At 42.7% G+C, this 20,153-nt stretch overlaps 1 pseudogene; it reads right to left on the minus strand.

Moving 5' to 3' along the window:
• Nucleotides 1-19,788, minus strand: part of LOC106565924 (protein SHQ1 homolog) — a 50,610-nt pseudogene extending 30,822 nt beyond the window's left edge.
• Nucleotides 19,789-20,153: the final 365 nt, after the last annotated feature.

Genomic DNA, 20,153 nt, shown 5'->3' on the forward strand with positions numbered 1-20,153 from the left:
CAACCCTGTCTGAATGGTTAGGAGGCTGGTTAACAGCTATGCCAACCCTGTCTGAATGGTTAGGAGGCTTGTTAACAGCTACGCCAACCCTGTCTGAACGGTTAGGAGGCTTGTTAACAGCTACGCCAACCCTGTACGAATGGTTAGGAGGCTTGTTAACAGCTACACCAACCCTGTCTGAATGGTTAGGAGGTTTGTTAACAGCTACGCCAACCCTGTCTGAATGGTTAGGAGGCTTGTTAACAGCTATGCCAACCCTGTCTGAATGGTTAGGAGGCCGGTTAACAGCTACGCCAACCCTGTACGAATGGTTAGGAGGCTTGTTAACAGCTACACCAACCCTGTCTGAATGGTTAGGAGGCTTGTTAACAGCTATGCCAACCCTGTTTGAATGGTTAGGAGGCTTGTTAACAGCTACGCCAACCCTGTCTGAACGGTTAGGAGGCTTGTTAACAGCTACGCCAACCCTATACGAATGGTTAGGAGGCTTGTTAACAGCTACACCAACCCTGTCTGAATGGTTAGGAGGTTTGTTAACAGCTACGCCAACCCTGTACGAATGGTTAGGAGGCTTGTTAACAGCTACGCCAACCCTGTCTGAATGGTTAGGAGGTTTGTTAACAGCTACGCCAACCCTGTCTGAATGGTTAGGAGGCTTGTTAACAGCTACGCCAACCCTGTCTGAATGGTTAGGAGGCTTGTTAACAGCTACGCCAACCCTGTGAATGGTTAGGAGGTTTGTGAACAGCTACGCCAACCCTGTCTGAATGGTTAGGAGGCTTGTTAACAGCTACGCCAACCCTGTCTGAATGGTTAGGAGGCTTGTTAACAGCTACGCCAACCCTGTCTGAATGGTTAGTGTTAGGGTTGAACTGGCTATTTGTATGCATAACTTATATAATATACTATGGAAGCTATGTTACAATGCTAAGTACATAAACTACGAGTAAATCAACTGTTGAAGACAAGAAGAACTACAACCGGCAACAGGAAGTGCGTCACGACGCTGGGATCAGCCTGCACGCCGACGACAGGAGGAGCAAGTTTAAACCACGCTCCTCCTCCCTCGGACAGGCCAGCATTGAGCGGGAAATATCTACATTTTACATTTTACATTTTAGTCATTTAGCAGACGCTCTTATCCAGAGCGACTTACAAATTGGTGCATTCACCTATAATATCCAGTGGAACAACCACTTTACAATAGTGCATCTAAATCTTTTAAGGGGGGGTTAGAAGGATTACTTTATCCTATCCCAGGTATTCCTTGAAGAGGTGGGGTTTCAGGTGTCTCCGGAAGGTGGTGATTGACTCCGCTGTCCTGGCGTCGTGAGGGAGCTTGTTCCACCATTGGGGTGCCAGAGCAGCGAACAGTTTTGACTGGGCTGAGCGGGAACTGTGCTTCCTCAGAGGTAGGGAGGCGAGCAGGCCAGAGGTGGATGAACGGAGTGCCCTTGTTTGGGTGTAGGGCCTGATCAGAGCCTGAAGGTACGGAGGTGCCGTTCCCCTCACAGCTCCGTAGGCAAGCACCATGGTCTTGTAGCGGATGCGAGCTTCGACTGGAAGCCAGTGGAGAGAGCGGAGGAGCGGGGTGACGTGAGAGAACTTGGGAAGGTTGAACACCAGACGGGCTGCGGCGTTCTGGATGAGTTGTAGGGGTTTAATGGCACAGGCAGGGAGCCCAGCCAACAGCGAGTTGCAGTAATCCAGACGGGAGATGACAAGTGCCTGGATTAGGACCTGCGCCGCTTCCTGTGTGAGGCAGGGTCGTACTCTGCGAATGTTGTAGAGCATGAACCTACAGGATCGGGTCACCGCCTTGATGTTGGTGGAGAACGACAGGGTGTTGTCCAGGGTCACGCCAAGGCTCTTAGCACTCTGGGAGGAGGACACAAGGGAGTTGTCAACCGTGATGGCGAGATCATGGAACGGGCAGTCCTTCCCCGGGAGGAAGAGCAGCTCCGTCTTGCCGAGGTTCAGCTTGAGGTGGTGATCCGTCATCCACACTGATATGTCTGCCAGACATGCAGAAATGCGATTCGCCACCTGGTTGTCAGAAGGGGGAAAGGAGAAGATTAATTGTGTGTCATCTGCATAGCAATGATATGAGAGACCATGTGAGGATATGACAGAGCCAAGTGACTTGGTGTATAGCGAGAATAGGAGTGGGCCAAGAACAGAGCCCTGGGGGACACCAGTGGTGAGAGCACGTGGTGCGGAGACAGATTCTCGCCACGCCACCTGGTAGGAGCGACCTGTCAGGTAGGACGCAATCCAAGCGTGCGCGGTGCCGGAGATGCCCAGCTCGGAGAGGGTGGAGAGGAGGATCTCTCAGTATAAAAGAGAGAACAATTGGATGTGTCGCTCTCTTCTCTGTTTTGCCCTGCGAGGTAAAACAGCGAGACCGTATATATACGAACCACACATATACCACGCACGTGTTTGCATTAATTAAAGTACAGCTAAATCAGAAGTTACTATGTGCTGACTATTTTGTTCTGTTACCAGAAACGAACTGTCGCAACATTAACATTAGGAGGCTTGTTAACAGCTAGGCCAACCCTGTGAATGGTTAGGAGGTTTGTTAACAGCTACGCCAACCCTGTCTGAATGGTTAGGAGGCTTGTTAACAGCTACGCTAACCCAGTCTGAATGGTTAGGAGGTTGGTTAACCCTTTACGCCAGTAGGAATTGGCCTATATGGACAGGGATAAACTGAAATGTTTCTTACAGAAGAAATATGAAATGCATAACCATGGTAGCAATTGAAAGAGAACAGTTTGGAGATAATGGGAAATTGTGAGGACACAACAGTTCACCTGCCACAAGACTGAATCCAAAACATAACACTTCATTTTATGTGCACTTCACATTTATTGTAATTTGCCGCATTTGTTGATAACAAAATCTGAAAATACTCTGGATACATTCAGTAACATGATAAGACTATTCCTGAAGAATGTGGAGTAGGTGCAACATAAAATAACAAATTACAGCGTTTAAGTGAGAGGTCTAACTGGTGTCTACAAGTGGCCACACACCTCTTCAAAGTGTGTACAGTTCCTAAGCAATTTCAATGTACTTTTATGACTCAAAGAAGTCTTCAACTATAAAGTTATTTTCAAGCTCTCCTAGCTGTGCCGTTAAGTAACTAGAACAAGCACACTTTTAGTTGGTTAGTTTGGAACACAACTCTGCATCCCCGCCATCACACGATTACTGTTGTCGTTTACACAATCCAAAAACGGTCCATTATTGTTAGGTATGCGTAACTGGCTGTAAGGGAGTCAGGCGCAGGAGAGCAGAAGTTGGGTAGCCAAAGGAGCCTTTTATTTCGGCGAACAAACACACGGCACTAAGAACACTAAACACAATATGGGTTGACATAACCCAGCGCAAACCAGTTTAGCGTGTACATACACGAAACAACAAACAATTCCACACAAAGACATGGGGGGAACAGAGGGTTAAATACACAACACTTAATGAGGGAAATGAGAACCAGGTGTGTAGGAAAACAAGACAAAACAAATGGAAAATGAAAAGTGGATCAACGATGGCTAGAAGACCGGTGACGCCGACCGCCGAACGCCGCCCAAACAAGGAGAGGAACCGACTTCGGTGGAAGTCGTGACAATTATAAATCGCAATCTGGGTCAAGCGGGCATGATTTTAAAGCTTGTTCTATTGCCAGCATGACTAGCTAAGTAATAAAATATTATCTTACAGTGTTAGGCTTTCACAAGGTAATTCAGAGAAACAGATAGTAATTTTGTTGCGCATAGAAAGGAGACATGAGTGCATTCAGGTGTGTGTGCTGGCAAATTTTCGTTACAATAAACAAACCAAGGGTGTGACACCATGTCATCTTGTAACTGTACATCAAACATAGTGTTCAGAAATGTTGACACTCTAAGACATGAGTTTTATGATTTGGAAATGCACATTTGGACTCAGGGGTGTTTAGCTTGCTAGTATGACATCAAAGTCTAAAACTTAAAACACATAGTCCTCTTCATTTACAGCCTTTACCTCATTCAGACAAGAAATGTGCATAAGTTGCCCAATTACTGCAGGGATCATACAATTTTTTTCCATGACTTTTAACCAATGCTGGAAGGCTGCTCTCTGATCCCATGTACCATTTCTTGTCATTGTGCAAGGCACTTAACCCCCCACAAAATAGAATAGCTGTTAGGCAACTGTATCAAACACATGTGGTCAACCCTCAGTCTGGAGAGCTACTGGGTGTGCAGGCTTTTGATCAAGCTCTGCTCAAACACATCAGAGCCAGTTTATCAAGGTCCGGTTAAGCAGGTCATTTCGAAAATGTGGTGTTTTAGAAGGGGACTGGAATAAAAGCCTGCACAACCATTAGCTCTCCCGGAGGATGGTTGACCACCCTGATGTATATACAAAATTAAAACCAAACACGTTTTATGCCTTTTTAAATAATTTGCACATTCAATATATTAAAATATCAAATGGCTATGGTATGCTACAAATCTTTTTATTCAGCTGAAGCAACCCCACACATTTTCTTCAGGAAACATACTTTTTTCAAGTTAGTCATACTTATCTTAGCTACAGTAGCTAACTTTAGTGTTTACTTTGCAGGCTGACCAGCATCTATTGAGTTGCAACGTCCCATATAATGGATGCCCAAATAGATTGGAAGTATTTACAAAACAAGTTTTGAAGCTACATAATCCAAAAGAAAGGCTACATCAAATATTTTCCCCTGTTCATGATTCAAATTATTATTTTGATTTACATGATTCCATTCACTGCAATTAAACCGAATCTCAACTAATACAATGGCGAAGTGAATCGTTAATTTCGTCAAAAATAATCTGTTAAATTAATCATATGAATAGTTCAAAAAGTAAATCAACTTCGTATGGCCTTATTCGCGATTGTTGGTGGAAAGTTTTTGAGGACATTTCATGACGAAAACATTAATACATGATAACAATAGCTAAACAGTTTAGGGCTGTCCCCGACTAAAAAATGTTTGGTTGACCAAGAGTTGTCTGTTTTTTCGACCAATCGATTGGTTGACATTTTTTAACTTGTATTTTTCCATATACACACACCCTATGTTTGAATAAAATATATGTAGACTTCTGAGCTTGTGTAATGCTTTAAGTACTACAATTAAAAATTAAGACACAAATTACTGAAGGAGCCAGAGATCAATATAGACTAACCAGAAGAAATAAACCTGTTCCCTACCCCACTCTCCTCTGCCTTTACACTCTTGAAGTTGACGGAAATAGGCTACACCAATGGTCTGCAATCTTTTCCATTTGGAGTGTCAAGTTATCGTACAATTTCTACTGATCTGCGTGCCAGTTATGATTTTCATATGCACATTTTCGTGCAACAGTTTAATTTCATGTATAATAAAGTCTTCATATCTACTAAATCAATGGTTAATCAAAATTCTATCTAAATGAAAATGTTACAAATCTAAAAGTAACTTCTATTGCCATTGGCAAAATGTAAAAATAGCCTACATAGCGGCAACAAATAAAAACCTTGCAGCCCGCCAGTAGAAAATGTATTGATTAAAATATATATCCTATAAATCACATAGGCTACGCATGGCCTGTCTGCAAAGAACTTGAAACATTGTATCAACTATTAACTTAGTCTGGCTGAAGCTTGTGCTAGCAAACTTGCAACATTGTCTAAAATATTCTGGGCCCTCAGAGTTTCCTGTGCCAGTGAGCTCCTGACAGACAGACAGAGCTCTAAGCTATTTGAGCAAGGGATAAGAAGTAATCAGATAGGTCTTTTTTATGACGTTTCCACTGGATCAGAGCATGACCTTTTTTTCCCCTTCCCTGCTGAGTGGACTATTGTCATTCTCAATGGATGTAAAAACTGATTTTGTTTACTTGCTGTTTGAGGCGAACGCAAAACTACTTTCAGAAGTTACACAGTGATGGGGAGTTAAGACAATCAGAAAAAGTATCAGATCCACAGATGGCCACATTTATAAGCCTAGATTTGCGCGAGATTGACAGGAGCACTCTAAACAAACGGTAATGAATAAATTGACAACTCCTTAATGGAATGAAATTAACCAAAACTTCTCACAAGTACAGGCTAGGTTGTGCACTCTGCAAAACGTGTCCACTTGTACAACGAGAATGGTAAGACTGTAATAATAATAATATATTGAATGCATTAACAGAAATCACCGTAACCAAACAAACATTGTAGATGATAAATTCTGGTAATTAACGATAAATGTACTACTGGTGATACTGGTGTGCCATCTTCGCGGTCTCCGCAATGGATTAGTCCACTCAGACAGGCATGAATCAGACGTGTCTCATGTGCCATAACATTTTTTTTATATATTTGCCACTGCTGGATCAAAAGAATCTTGGTCGACCAGCAGCCTAACAACCAACCAAACAATCAACCAGTCGACTAAATGGGGTCAGGCCTAAAACAGTTACTAGAGGGTACAAGATACACTGAGTATACAAAACATTAAGAACACCTGCTCTTTTCAGGTGATAGACTGACCAGGTGAATCCAGGTGAAAGCTATGATCCCTTATTGATGTAACTTGTTAAATTCACTTCAAATCAGTGTAATTGAAGTGGAGGAAGCAGGTTAAATAATTATAAATATTTTTAAACCTTGAGACAATGGAGACATTGTGATTGTGTGTCCTTCAGAGGGTGAATGGGCAAGACAAAAGTTTTAAGTGTCTTTGAACAAGGTATGGTAGTAGGTGCCAGGCGCACTGGTTTGTGTCAAGAACAGCAACGCTGTTGGGTTTTTCATGCTCAACAGTTTCCCATGTGTATCAAGAATCGTCCACTACCCAAAGGACATCCAGCCAACTTGACACAACTGTGGGAAGCATTGGTGTCAACATGAACCAGCACCCTCTTGAACACTTTGACACCTTGTAGAGACCATTCCCCAACAAATTCAGGCTGTTCTGAGGGCAAAGGGGAGTTGAACTCAATATTAGGAAGGTGTTCCTAATGTTTGCTATACTCAGTTTATGATTTGAACTGGCTACCTAGTTAGTCTGTTCTCAATCATATTTTATAGGCTAAGCATACCTGCTGCTGCAATGTCTGACTTTCTCTCCTTGAGCAACAGCTGTCTCGCACACATGCAGGTGATGCGCGCAAACACAGACGTGCTAAAGTGTCATTCCAATCCTGGCTGATATGTAGATTTGTATTTGATTGATCAGATATTTAAAAACTGTGCCTAAAGAAATTACAATAACAGAAATTATTTAATTTATTTCCATTACTTTTCCCAAACTTTTCGGACTATATCATTTTCCAAAACTTTTCCAGACCTGGAAAACACACATTTTTAAATTCCATTACTTTTCCAGGACTTTCATAACCGTAAAAACCCTACAGGAGGGATTGTGGCAACTTCTTGTCGTGCGGTACTCAATTTCAGAACGGCTGTCAGTCAAAACCCATACAGCGCTGTGAAGCACAGAGCCAGAGCTACGAGTGTAAAGGGTTAACGGCTACACCAACCCTGTCTGTCCGGTTAAGAGGCTGTTTAACAGCTAGCAGATGGAGGGGGGGGGGTGAGAGTTAGACGGGACGGAGGACAAGAATAAAAGGGAAAGACAAAGAAAGGGAAACAGTGAAAAGATTGAGAGAAATGGAGAAAAGAGAGATAGAAAGGGAAGGGATAGTTAAATACATAGAGAAACTGGAAAATAGAGAGAGCAATACTAAGGGAGGGGATAGTTAAATAGAGAAATGGGAAAAGAGAGAGAGATCTAGAAAGGGAGGGGATAGTTAAATAGAGAGACGGGAAAAGAGACTTGGTAAAGTAGAGGGTTCGAGAGAGAGAATGAGGAAGAGAGTGGATGAGAGAGAGTGAGTGACAGAGCGGCTGAGAGACAGAGTGGATGAGCGACAGAGTGGATGAGAGATGGGGTCCCGTCAGTCTCTCCCAGGCAGACAGCTCTACTGATGAGGGCTTTCAGGCAGCTGCAGGATGTCATTAGATTACCACTTCCTCCATTATCACCATTATGGCCAAACTGCTATCTCTCAGGCGTCCGATTACCAGCCCTCACTGTCAGGTTCACAGGGAAAGGTTTAAGATAAGCCGCACACACACGTCCTTCTTCGTCCTCTGGTGCCTTCACACACACACGCCATTGATCAGGGAGCAGACGGCCACCTCGCACCCCACTCGTCTGTTTGCCAGTTGGGGAAACACACCTGAGCTTGTTCACAGCCCCGGGGCACACCCTAATACTCCTATTGTACCTACACTCTGATGCACTCAAGCCACACATGCACACACACACTGGTCTAAGAGGAACCAATCTGTCATCATATCTTTAACCTGGCCGCCTCTTCTTCTCCTAAAACAATGCGCTACCAGTGTACCAGTAGGAGATGACAATCAGTGGATATATACAGTGCCTTCGGAAAGTACTCAGACTCCTTGACTTTTTTCACATTTTGTTACGTTATAGCCGTATTCTAAAATGGATTACATTTTTTTTAAACTCAGCAATCCACACACAATGCACCATAATGACAAAACAAAAACAGGTTTTTAGAAATTTTAGCAAATGTATTCAAAATAAAACACTGATATACCTTATTTACATAATTCTTCAGGGTAGGGTCTATTTTTCTCCACTTCCTGTCTGACTGACATGCCCAATAATTGGTACCATTGGATAGAAAACACTTTGAAGTTTGTAGAAATGTTAAAATAATGTATGAGACTATAACACAATTGATATGGTAGGAGAAAATCCAAAGAAAAACCAACCAGAATTATTTTTATTTTCTTTGAGAGCCCATTCCCTTACAATGGAAAGCTATGGGGCATATGCAATTCCAGCTCCCAGATTGCAATTCCTATGGCGTCCACTAGATGTCAACAGTCTTTGTTCAAGGTTTCAGACTTGTTTATTCCCAAACGAGGAAGAATTTTGAGTTTTAGTACTGGGAGTCAGAGTTGGAAATCAGTCTGTGTGCGCATGACGAAGAGGACACGCACCTGCTAATTTTACTTTCCTATTGAACATACTTCTTTCCATATGAAATATTATAGTTTAATTACATTTTAGGGTACCTGAGGATTCAAGTTTAAGAGTAGCTTTTTGGATTCCTTTCTCTGCATGTTGAACGAGTGGATTACTCAAATCGATGGCGCCAACTAAACAGACTTTTTGGGATATAAAGAAGGATTTTATCTAACAAACCGACCATGCATGTTGTAGCTGGGACCCGTTGGATTGCAAATCAGAGGAAGATTTTCAAAAAGTAAGTTAATATTATTTATTTTTTTAACCCCCTTTTTCTCCCCAATTTCATGGTATCCAATTGTTAGTAGTTACTGTCTTGTCTCATTGCTGCAACTCCCATACGGACTCGGGAGAGGCGAAGGTTGAGAGCCATGCGTCCTCCGAAACACAACCCAACCAAGCCGCACTGCTTCTTAACACAGCGCGCATCCAACTCGGAAGCCAGCCGCACCAATCTGTTGGCGGAAACACCGGAAAGCTAGCGACCTGGTCAGCGTGCACTGCGCCCAGCCCGCCACAGGAGTCACTAGTGCGCGATGAGACAAGGATATCCCTGCCGACCAAACCCTCCCTAACCCGGACGACGCTAGGCCAATTGTGCGCCGCCCTATGGGCCTCCCGGTCGCGGCCGGCTGCGACAGAGCCTGGGCTCGAACCCAGAGTATCTGGTGGCACAGCTAGTACTGCGATGCAGTGCCTTAGACCACTGCACCACCCGGGAGGCAAGTAAGTGAATATTTAATCGCTATTTGTGATTTTATGAAGCCTGTGCTGGTCGAAAAATATTTTGATGTGGGACGCCATCCTCAAACAATCGCATGGCATGCTTTCGCTGTAAAGCCTATTGTAAATCGGACAATGCAGTTAGATTAACAAGAATTTAAGCTTCTTAAGACACTTGTATGTACCTAGATGTTTAATATCCATAATTTTTATGATTATTTATTTGAATTGCGCGCCTTCCAATTTCACCAGAAGTTGTCGACAGGTGTCGTTTGGAACCACCAAGTTTGGAACCAGTTTGGAACCACCAAGACTCTTCCTAGAGCTGGCGGCCGGCCAAACTGAGCAATTGGGGGAGAAGGGCCTTGGTCAGGGAGGTGAGCAAGAACCTGATGATCACTCTGACAGAGCTCCAGAGCTCCTCTGTGGAGATGGGAGAACCTTCCAGAAGGACAACCATCTCTGCAGCACTCCACAAATCAGGTCTTTATGGTAGAGTGGCCAGACGGAAGACACTGCTCAGTAAAAGGCACATGACAGCCCACTTGGAGTTTGCCAAAATGCACCTAAAGACTCTCAGACCATGAGAAACAAGATTCTCTGGTCTGATGAAACCAAGATTGAACTTTTTGGCCTGAATGCCAAGCGTCACGTCTGGAGGAAACCTGGCACCATCCCTACGGTGAAGCACAGTGGTGGCAGCATCATGCTGTGGGGATGTTTTTCAGCGGCAGGGACTGGGAGACTAGTCAGGATCGAGGCAAAGATGAACGGAGCAAAGAACAGAGAGATCCTTGATGAAAACCTGCTCCAGAGCGCTCAGGACCTCAGACTGGGGCAAAGATTCACATTCAAACAGGACAACGACCCTAAGTACACAGCCAAGACAACGCAGGTGTGGCTTTGGGACAAGTCTCTGAATGTCCCTTTGCAGAGTTCATTTTTCCATGGTAATGTACAGAACAGAGGTGTTTGTCCCGCTTATACCACAGTTGCCAAAGAAAGCAATATGAAATCAGAAATTTACTGGTAGAAATACTTTTTTGTTTGTTCATACTTTCTAATCTTCATACTTCATAAATTCATACTTTCTAATCTTTTGGTTGCTAGAGACACGACCCAGTCGTTCGTTCGATTATGTCTCTGCAAAAACAAATCAATGCTAGTTAGCTAAGTTTTTCCTTTTTGGACCTGCCGTTTACAATGTATCCAATTTCAGTTTGTGCAGTTGTTGGTTTATCTTTCTGTAACTTTGTAGCTGGTATGGTCTGCATGTGTAGGTGCATATTATTGCAAGGTGTCCCGATATCTTTTCCAAATGCCCCATTATCTGGTTTTAATGTCCATTCTAGAATGCCCTTATAGCCAATCAGAAACAAGTATTAAACAATGCTGTAGTATAATCAATGATAATTACGGACTGCCCCCCTAATACTTACCTCAAGCCAGCAGAGAGTGCCACTGAGTTTTCCGATGGTCCACGGTGATTCAACCTACAGTCATACATTGAGAGATCAGAGGTCAATGTCTTCAGAGAATCAAGGTGTCAAACACACAACATGTGTCTACAATAAGCAAGGACGCTATGATACCAAGAACAGGCAGGTCCAGGTCACACACTCTTAAACACTCAGTCTCCAGTGTCCATTATAGATACTTTATTTTAGATGAACACAATCTCTGGAAAAGTCTACTTTGTTCCAGAATCTCTATGGAGTATCTGGCCATAACACCCCAGATGTTAATAGAGCGTTCATAGATGACTTCACAGGTAGCTGTCTAAAGTATGTGTTCATGGCAGTACTAAGAATTACAGCTCTGGGTCTGACCCAATTCTGTACAGTACCAGTCAAAAGTTTGGACACACCAACTCATTCAAGGGTTTTTCCTTCTTTATTTTTTTACTATTTTCTACATTGTAGAATAATAGTGAAGACAACAAAACTATGAAATAACACATATGGAATCATGTTGTAACCAAAAAAGTATTAAACAAATCTAAATATATTTTAGATTCTTCAAAGTAGCCACCATCATATATTTTGATACATTGAATGTTAATATTGTGAACCTATGTTATACATTTTTTACCTCCTGTTTCCTCCTGCCCCTATATATAGGACCTTCCACCCCCACCTGTGATATGGATGCCTGATGAAGACCTAAAGGTTGAAATGTTATGTCATGACGTGGCCCTCTTTGGGTATAGCGAGTGCCTTCCCCCGCTCTCCCTCTTACACCCAGGTTCTGTTATCTCAGGTCGTAAATTCCTGGAGGAGACTCTCTCCCTCATGCAGTATAGAGAGAGGGTTCACAGTAGAACAAAGGAACTTCTACCTCACAGAACTTGAGAACTGAACAATATCCATGTTTTGGAGAATGTGTAAACGGTCAGTGGAGAATCCAGCTATGACCGGTCCATTTTGTCTAATATTTGTGACCTCATGAGAGACAATACAGCCACATTACCATAACTCTGTTTATACAAGAGTCTCCGTCATGAAATGTGCATCTAATTATTTTATAAAATGAATGAGTAAAGATGAAACTATTTGTGAAATTATGTAATGTGATTTTAAACTGTTTAATGAAAGAGAATCCAATTCCCTTTCAAATTTAACTAAGTCATTGGCCCGCCCCATGAGCACAGACATTGATCTGGTGTCATGAGACAGCCCTTTTCTGCTGTTCCGAATATAAACCCCATCTGGAGAAGCCCACTGCAGACCAAGCGTACCTCGATTACCGAGAGGGCTAAGGTTTGAGTAGAGACCATGCATTCCTCGGTTGTTGAATTCCTAACCAAACCACGTGGAACATTGGCTACACTGGTGGAAATGGTTCAACTCTGAGACTATCGATACCGACAGAATAAGAGCAAATCTTCGATACTAATTACTAGTTTGCAGCTAGAATTTATGTTGACTGAATGCGAAGACCGACAACCGCCGAAACCACTATTCTATAAGAACATTTCTGAATGGGACTCTGAAGTATCCATTCTAACAAGGAAAGACTTCATGGGAGAGAGAGAGAGAAGTTCAGATTAACTTTCCAACAGAAAGACGGACGATTCCAACAGAGATCATGACGACACACTGAGCGTAAATATATATATTGATTGCAATTATTCCCGAATGAGTGTGCTTTCATGTGCAAAGGGTTAGTATTTCAATTGTTATAATTATCAACTGTGTAGTGTCTTTTGTCTTTCGCGCCCTTCTCAGTCCCTTTGTCTACCATACCGGTTTAGCCCACTAGGGCACATCCCCTATCATTTCCTTGTAACCATATCTACTTTGTTTGTTTGTTTATGCATTTCTGTGATTATTTAGTTAGTTAGTAAATAAACGATTAGGACAATTGATGTATGGATGATTCATAGTGAAGGCTGGGTTCGTGCAGATAACCAACAATTTATGATGTTTGGAATGAGACTAACGTGAGGTAAAGAATAATTCATTAATTAGAAAACTAATTGATCAGATATTAAAATATCTGAAAAGTTATATTAGGAAAATTATAACTTTGTAATCTGAAGATTTTTCTTGGTGCCCCGACTTCCTAGTTAATTACATTTACATGATTAGTTTAATCACGTAATAATAATTACAGAGAATTGATTTGATAAAATAACAGTCTTCACTTTAATGATGCCAAAGACACAACAGTTAATATAAATACATATCACCTGGGAGCATGAGCAGCAGTGTGCAGAATTTCCTTTCTGTTTTCCTAACCAGACAATCTCTCATAGTAGACCTTTACTCTCTTATGTCTACCTCCATCTGTGCCACAAAGGACTGTAGTAGGGGTTAGTGACATTAAGACAACATTGAGCTCTCAAAATCCCTACAGGATATTGGTGTAAGCCCATGTTAAAGCTTTGACATGGTGGAGGATGAAGAGATTTGCCACTCAAGTCCAACTGCAATGTGACAATCTCTTGTCGGTCGTTGACTCACATTGTGCTCTCCCTCTGTAGTGCGCACTTCGTAGCAATATGCTAGGATGATGTCCACCAAGCTGAGCCACACCTGGACACAGGCCTTCTTGTCCAGGAAGTAGGAACGGTTGGTGAACTTCCTCAGTTGCTCTTTCTCATCATCAGTGAAGGACACTGCTGCAAAACAACAGTCCACACTTACACTCACTGGGTTTTACAAAGGCCTAATCATCCTGACCTGTTTTACAAATGCATTCATTTGGAAGCCCATGTCCTGTAGTGTGGGAGGAGAACACTACTATGTTGTCAGTTCATTTGGAGAGAATCAAGTCCCTAATGAGTTTCTTCCTCAGTAACTGATCAAGATACCCTTCGACCCAAATTATATTGGTAAAGTTTTATCTGCAACTTTCAGTGCTGAAAACCAAGCTGAAAATCTGCAAGAACAGACTCAAGTCAGCACTTTCTCTGCAGCTTATGGAACAGCTGAAAGCAATCCTTCCCTTTGCCTGTTGTGTGGGGTGCAAGTGGGGAGGGGGGACAGCCCCTATGTTGAGCCCCTGATGTGAGAGGGGCGCTGGGTGTGTGGGCTAGCGCGCAGGCACGCAGAGACCCACACACCGCAGCAGCAGTTTCAAATGATCCTCTTGGCTGCACTGGGCTCTTGGCTCTGCTGGGAACTGGATTCCTGCTGCATTACGTCAGGGCTTAGATCCCTGCAGACGGTACCGGAGTCCCTCGCCAGTGCAGCTGCAGCATCCCAGCCTGGCCAAGCAGAGCACACGCACCTCCCCCCCACCACACCTCCCCTACCGCCCGGGAGATCAGCCAGGACCCTGGGGAGAAACTCTGTGCCCCACTAACCCACATCCAGCTGTCTGCCTCTGTGTAGAAAACACACACTGACCTGGTCCATTTAAATGATCAGGGAAAAGGATACGGCTGCTGGCAAACAGGTTCCTTTGTCTATTTATTAGAACAGCATTAATACAGTCCAACATATATCAAGATGCAATAAAAAGTGTATACATGCACATTGTCATTCAGTGATATCTAGCCTAAGACTTAAGAGGGCATCAGCAGCTATAACTCCTGTTTTTTTCCCCACATGTAACTGAACTAAAGAGTTACGTATTTAAAACAGGATGAATGTGGGATTACTGCTGACCATTAAACTGTCAAATCACAAGCTAACTAGGCCTACATAATGCAGCCGCAGCGCTCCATCCATCCAAGAGACATAATATGTCCCATTAGATCTTCCATCCAATTGTATCCAATCTCCACGGCACTCACTAATCTCAACCTTGATCCTAGCCAATCAAGTGTGAGGGGGGAGGGAGGGTGGGGTAAGATGAATGGAAATGAATTTGTGACATAGTTCCTCCAGTCTTCTGAGCAGTTTGCCCCATGGCATGGCCCTAGCCCGAGCTTCTGACGTATGACTTTGGTAGTTCAGAATAATGTGGGGCACACAGGGTCCTCAGAAACTTTAATAAAGCTTATGTTGATTGCCTTATATTCAAACATCATGCCTTGAAATGTAACTGAAAACACAATTGTTTGAGATTTTCATTTTCTGCAGTGAACCTGCGAGTCAATGCAATGAATATAGTGATGAATCACTAAACCAGCCATAAGAAGTGCTGCAGGTCGAGACAGGGCTGTCATGTCCGATCAGCCCTGGCCACTCAGGTCATTTGGACACAGTGGACAGCTGTGGCCTGTCAGTGCTCTGGCCTCGACACAGGGGAGAGAGAGGGGGCACACAGGCCCAGGGTGGGGGTTTCTACTTCATTAGCACTAGTGCCTACACCCATCTGTCAGCTGACAAATACAGGTAACTGTCTCATTACTCAAATGAGGCATTCAAAGCGTAATGAAAACAGGTGCTTCCACACAGGTGTGGTTCCTGAGTTAATTAAGCAATTAACATCCCATCATGCTTAGGGTCATGTTTAAAAAATTATTTTGGGCATTATTTTGGCTACCATGGCTATGGCCCAATAGGAAGACAATGCCCCCATCCACAGGGCAGGAGTGGTCCCTGAATGGTTTGATGAGCATGAAAACAATGTAAACCATATGCTATTGCTGTCTCAGTCACCAGATCTCAACCCAACTGAACACTTTTGGGAGATTCTGGAGGTTCGCCTGAGACAGAGTTTTCCACCACAATCAACAAAACAACAAACGATGGAATTTCTCATGGAAGATGCCGAGGTGCATCGAAGCTGTTCTGGCTCGTTGTGGCCCAACGCCCTATTAAGACACTGTTGGTGCTTCCTTTATTTTGGCAGTTACCTGTATATCTTTGTCTTAGGGGAGGTGAGGGAGGGAAAAAAGCTGAAGAAGGTCAACATGTGAAAGCATAAGAAGTTAGCCTTCCCACATGACATGTGATCAAACATTTAAAATCCTAAGCATGCTATCAAGATTTTACTGCAAACAGCAACATTTGCTGACCAACACTCTACTCGACAGGCAGGGGAAGGCTGAGTGCTCTATCTCAGAAAGCAGAATGAGAAGAGGGAGTCCACAGAGCTGCAGGGAAATGTAATGTTCTTTAGAGGGCTGGATTCCTCCTGCTTGCCTGCCGCTAATGGGCTGTGTATCAGTGCTGCGTAGCATTGACTGATGGCTGTTGGTCATTATGTGATCTCTCCAGAGCTAGGCAGACAGGGATCCTGGCACTCTCAACCCAACGCACCCTCCTGTCATAATGCTATCTGTTTTTATCTAAATCCTTTCCCGAGTGTACCGTACGACATCCTGCACTGACTTAAGCTGTGGCTACTGGCCATGTGTTTGTTGAGGCGGTGGGAGCAGAGGAATAAGTAGGCTGTTAGGTGAGCTGGATGGCACAACTGAATTGTCTCACAGTGGAGCAGTGAGGCTCCATACACCCTTATCGCTCTCATCTGAGAAAGAAGAGAAAACAAACAAACCTGGGGGCCTAGCCAACCAGCCAGCCCTGGATCACACCTTTTAAATGACTCATCAATTTCATATGTCATGGACTGACAGAGAAAGAATAAAGAGAAAGAGGATTTGTGGGAGAGTGAGGCAATGGAGATATATACTATTTGCAAGATTCCCACTCGACCTATGTCACAACTCTCCTTCCCTGGCAATAGATAGGAGTCTGGATAGTGGGATGGCTGGGAAGAAAAGGGCAAATGTGTTGAAATATACATTTTAAGGAAAGCTCTAACAGTTGAGAACTGAAATGAGGATCTATTCTAGAGAGAATACATTCTAAAAACAACGGCAACCAAATGAACCAATACAACAGGGACACATTTCCAAATTACCTTTAAAGAACCAACTCTGTAGTCTTAATGTCAATCTCATCATCAATCCAGTGAAATGTTATCACCTACTGTGAAAGCACAACCTCACAACTAACAGTACCCAGAAAAACTATTTAGAATACTGAATATACAATGTTTAGTACAAACAGTACTAATTGCGTATACATTAACATACTTTATCAAGTCAAGTTCCTTCTTTGTTGTCTGTATTTTTACACCACCTGCTGGTGGGAATCTTACTTTGTCTGAGCTGAGCTACAACTATAGGTTACTATATTAATTACAGCATACCACAGATATAAGATCAAATGAAGGTAAAGTGTTGGCACCTGATTTGGGGATGAACTATCCCTTTACATGTAGTGCTTTTTGAGGAGAGAGAAAGGATGAGCTCACCTGCCTCTCCCTGCAGGGTGGAGTCTGTGCTCAGACCAGACCACCATGGGCAGAACTTCAGCTGACCCTGGATCATTTCGTCTTCAAACAGGTCAGCACTACAGAGACAAACAGGTCGGTGTCATGACAGATTATAATGTAATAAAACGTATATAATCCGTGCAGTAGTTAAATGTCATATAATTACTAAATTATGGGGTCCTATTCTTTGGATAACTCACAGGTAGGTAATGGTCATGGCAGAATATGGACGTCTCGGCGTCTAGCCTTTCCCGTCTCCTCTCTGACGCTGTGGTCCTATCTGGGTTTCGGACATCGATGACATCACTCAACTCCTCCTGATTGGACAATCCTCCATTAGATTTTCACATGATGTACTTGATGTAATGTTTTCCTGCTTATATGATCAGGAATAACTCCTGGCCTTTCTTATGTGAACTATAACAATCACATTCTAAACCTACTAGCAGTGATTCCAAAAGAAACCATTCCACTACTCATTTCTAGTATTCCAAAATAAACCATTCCACTGCTCATTTCTAGTCATTGTATTATTTAAAAATATATATAATAATTATTGGCCCATCCACCTCTTCAGAGGACAAAAGTAACTTTGTTTTACATTTTAGTTTTTTTTACAGTTATTTTGTTACATATACATTATTCATACAAGCCAATGACCTTACCTGCAGTCCAGTGAACTCCGGACCTCTGATTCCCAAAGCCATACTTCTGCAGTTCTATCAGCTGCTCCTTCGAGGTCTCCATGTCCACCTGCTGCTCAACCTGCCAGTCAAACCCATCTTCATCATCCTCTTCCTCACTTTTCACACTCCCACTGCACGCCTCTGTAATGTAAAGCATCAATGTCTTCCTGAGAAACCAAACCATTCAGCCAAATTGAATTACTAAAATCACCAATGACTAAATCCAGTGGGGTTTTCTGTTCTCAGTGATGTGCTTACTCAAGCAGTTTCATTGGGCTTAATTTAAACATCAATAAGGCTTCCAACCACATACTGCTAAATTAATCTAATCTAACAGTATCATCAACCAGGGCCCAGTTTTTCGAAAGTTATCTATCTGGATTTCGCCTATTGCATAAGATTAAATGTATACAATTAGAATGAATAAAACAGGGGTCCCCATTCAAGTCAATGATTTGTCCATTCTATTTAATCTATTTCTATGCATTTAATCCTATCCGATAGGAGAAATTCAGATAGATACCTTATGAAAAACTGGGGGCAGGATACTCTTCAACATACCCAGGTCTTCCAACAGAGGCTTGGGTGAGCGGGAGCCGTTGGGACCCAGGAGACTGGTCAGCATCTGGAGCCCTTCAAAGTGCTCCCCTGAGGTCTCCTTGGGGACGCGCAGGGTAAGAAGACCTGAGACATATCACAGAGAGAACATCAGGGAGCAGGTGAAACAAGTGGCACCAATAGAATGTTTAGCTGTACAAGGTGTATAGATGTAGACAATGTGGAAGCAAATGGGATAGAATTGTCTTCCTCTAAACTGTCCTGAAGCGTCAGATAATTTTTGGTAATCAATTAGATATGGCTCCTTACATGTACTGTAGTACAATAAATGTTAATGATAAATGCATGATTGAATCTCTGCAGAACAGACACCTATCCAGTCTAAAGCAGAGGTTTAGTTCTCTAAAAAGAGCAATTAAAAAAGAGAGAGACTACACAATCTATAAAATGTGTGACCATTCCTTCCCGTCTAGCCAAGGAGATCATTTTTTAACATTTTAAAGAACTCATAAAACTTTCAACATGTTGGAGTATTTATCTTAAAAATGCTTTATGCTAGTTGGCTAATTGCCTTGGCTGTGTGCCCCTAAAGAGGCATCTTAATGATTTCTAATTGCGAGTGCAAACGCGGATACCCATTAGAGAAGGTTTATTACCAGCAGTTAGTGGCTTATTTAGACAGTTTGTCAAACAGGGCATCGCTGATCGAGGGCCAATGAGGTGTAAGTGTACAAAAGGCTAACGCTCCACCAACCCAACATAATTAAGAGATCATTGGAAATGAAACTCATTAAAGAGAGACAGAAGTGTTCCATTCCTAACTGATAAAATTGCTTTGCCACTTACACTAGTAACAAACACTTTGAATCAAAGTAACCTCACGAGCTGGTAAATAAAATAAATACATGAATAAAAAAAAAGGCCAAGTCTCACTAAGTAGGCATTCATTATTACATCACTGACAGCTCAAATTGCCATTCATATCTAATAGTATAGCCAGCGATTAAGCCTGGGTGACTGACTGACTTTAGTATGACTTAAAGAGCCCCAGTGATCAATCCCACTGACTGCTATCAGCCCCATGACTCCGGGTCCTGCTAGACTATCTCTGACTAGCTGTAGTAATAACCGCACACTGTGGAGTCTAGTGAGAAAAGAGAACATCCTCCTAATCACCAGTAAAGCAGATCTGATTACTAGCAGGTCAAACGCACAGACAGGGATAGGGTCACATTGCTTTTGAATGATTGTTAGTTTTCCCCTATATTCAATTAGCAGCTAAATTGTTTCTGATAATCCAAAAAATATATTCACATGTATGTGTGTGTATATACATATACACACTGCTCAAAAAAATAAAGGGAACACTTAAACAATACAATGTAACTCCAAGCCAATCACACTTCTGTGAAATCAAACTGTCCACTTAGGAAGCAACACTGATTGAC

Source organism: Salmo salar, chromosome 12 (assembly GCF_965601325.2).
Source record: "Salmo salar chromosome 12, fSalSal1, whole genome shotgun sequence".
Lineage (NCBI taxonomy): Eukaryota > Metazoa > Chordata > Actinopteri > Salmoniformes > Salmonidae > Salmo > Salmo salar.